Here is a 2,972-nt window from a genome sequence, read left to right as displayed (position 1 = left end):
GGCGCCCCCGCGCCGGCCGGTGCCTGCCCTCCTTGCAGGGCCGTTAGCCGCCTATGGCATGTACTATCTGTCTTAGGATGGCCTGGATACACGCCCAAGGTGAGACCTTGGGACTGAGGGTCCGTCCGTCGGGGAGTGGCTCAGGGTGGGAGGTGTTAACACACAGGCCCACAGGACAGATGCAGCCAACCCGGTCCCAAAGCCTGGAGTCGAGCAGCGCCCAGGCCTAGCTCACTGAACCAGACCTCACGCACTGAACTGCTTCTGGTTCAGCGTCTCGTTGTTTTTAATGTTGTAAACACAGTGTTATAATTGATACTTGAAGCCTGTTTGTGGGTATCTTACAGATATTTAAAAACTGCTTTTACAAATCGCCTTTGTACTAAAGTGTTCCCTGAACGTCAGTAAATAATATCATCCAGTGTCCTCAAAAGGGACCAAAATACACCTTCCTATTTTGTACAAAGCAGCCAATAAAGTATTTGGAGGTTCATTCTGTCGACTTGCCTCTAGAGCTGACGCCTGTTTTCTCCAGGTAACCATGTCGACACAGAATTTTAGTAAACTGGGACTGGCAGAAACTAATTCTCAAAGAAATTAAAATCATAGTTTGATGCCAGGATGGCTTAATTCCTGTAATTCTCACTAGATACCTTGCCTTCCTGACAGAATGGAAAGTTCTACGCTCATTTTAGAGACTTTTTCATTTGTTTGAAAAACAGTATTTAGGGAGCCCAGGGCAAAGCGCTGTCTCAGTGGACACTATCTCTGTTGGAGCCCTCTCAGTGGGAGCTGTGCCTGTGGGCGCGTGGGGGTGTCGAAGGTCGGGTGGATCCCCACAGACCCTGCAGCGAGGGCCCCATGCATCCGGAGGGCCCGCAGACCTGCCTTGTAGCGTGCGGTGTTCATTGACCGGCCTTAGTCTCAATGCTTGGCTTCTTCCCCGGGACAGAGCGGAGCGAGGCACGGAGTCGCGCCGGATCTGACCCGCAGCTGTTGGGCTCTAGGGTAGCCAGAGGACCCAGAATTAACCCGCGCCCCCTGCTGGCGGGTGTCTGGGAGAGGGCGAAGGGGAGGAATTGCCCGGCTGTGCTCGGCGCTCTGCTTCCCTTAGGAGGACTGGCAGCTCTGGTAGTCTCAGGATCTGGGCTAGTCCCAAACGCCTTGCTGTAAACTGGGCTAGGACGGCTAGGGACCCACTGGTCATCCTCTGCAGCTTCTTCCAAACGTGTCCAGTGTATTTACTAATCGGGCACCAGCTGCCTTTACTGGAGGCTTGAGGAAGGAAAGGAAATAAAATGTCTGACCCATTTTAAGGGGCTACCCTATATATCCTCAAACACTGTAACTCAGGACTAGGACTCTTTGGGGCTTAGCTTTGTTATGAATACCCTGCGGGATGTGTTCCGGGTGGCTGCAGCTAAGGTCACAGAAGCACAAGGCTGGAGTCACAGAATGGTCCTGTGGGGGCCCCAGCAGAGGGTACGGCAAATCCCTCCTGCCTTGTCCTGCTCCTGCCTTCCAGCTGGAGAGGAGGAAGAGGCATGAGGACAAGAGCCACCCTAAGAGGAGAATTCCAAGACCTCCCTGTAATGACGGGAGTTGATGGTTCTGGGCTGAGATCCTCTTGGCTTGCAGTAGGGAAGGAAACAGTTATTCTCCGCAGTCCCGTTGTTTTGCTGTTCTATGGAAAACCACCCCAGTCACTACCAACTTTACTAGGTCCTTCTACTCAAATTAAAATCTTCCAGAAGTTGCAAAGACAATAAATTTATTGTTAATATTTATCAGACCAAGTTTTATGGTTTCCTAGAAAAATGAAAATGTATGATGGATTGGATTTTTTGTAGAGTTTTTTTGTCTTGGGGTATGTGCGCTCACTGGAGAGCAGCAGAGACAATGAGAGGGAAAGTGAGACATCACCCCCCAGGGTAGATGGCTATTTGCAGCCCCTTCTCATCCATTCTCCTCCTAGGATCTTGGGCACACATGCACATGAGCCCAGCGTGAGTTTCAAACCACCAGGTCAAGGAATGAAACTGAAGTTGACCATGTAGGAGCCCAGCGATGTAACCACTATGCCATCTGCTGGCCCCTGTATAACGGATTTTTAAAGGGGAATCAACACTAGCTTTTGCTTTTTAAAGAATTAACTTTATTTATCACCATTATTTTTTAAATTTGCTACAAGGCACATGTGCTCAGCAGAGAGAGTAGGTGAGAAAGCAAGCTGCCAGGTCCAGGATGTGAACCATAGTTGGCCATGTGGGAGTCCAGTACCTTAACCACCACACTACCTGTTTGCCTCATCAACGCCAGTTCTTGAAGTGCAAAGTGCTGGGACCAGCAGTTAGTGTAATGGCTATGTCACTAGACTCCCATGTAGTCGACTGTGGTTCATGTCCTGGACCCAGCTTAAAACTCATGCCGGGAGCATGTGTGTGCATGCCCAAGATCCCATTAGGAGAATGGAGGAGAAGGGACTGTGGCGTGGCCATCCCTCCTGGGGGATGATTTCTCGCTTTCTGTCTCTCTGTCTCTGTCTGGCGAGCGCACTGCACCCTATAGCAAAAACCTCTCCAAAAAAAAAGTGGAAAGTGCTGAAAGTAAAGACTGTGATGAAAAAGAGGAAACAACCTGCCCTTATCAGGTGTTTACCAGTATCATTCTCGAAGCCTGGGCCATTTAAGCTCCAAACCCAATTCCAACCTCAATTTACAAGGGGCCAGATCTACTTTGTGTTGAACAATATGCTGGACAAGGCTCCAGTAGCCATTTTACAAAGGGAGCTCAGGTCAGCAAGGAGGATGGAGGGAGCCCCAACCTACACTCTGAATAGCCACATGCACCTCACCAGGCACATCTGTGGCTTTGTAAGGCCAGTCAACACTTTGATTCCCTTTTCAAATCTGAGATTCCTTAGGGATACAGGGTATGTCATGACCAAGTTGTTTTTTTTTTTTTTTTTTTTT

This window comes from Tupaia chinensis, unplaced genomic scaffold (genome assembly GCF_000334495.1).
Source record: "Tupaia chinensis unplaced genomic scaffold, TupChi_1.0 Scaffold000197_1, whole genome shotgun sequence".
Classification (NCBI taxonomy): Eukaryota; Metazoa; Chordata; class Mammalia; order Scandentia; family Tupaiidae; genus Tupaia; species Tupaia belangeri.
The sequence above is the reverse complement of the archived record's forward strand: the minus strand, read 5'-3'. Positions refer to the sequence as shown.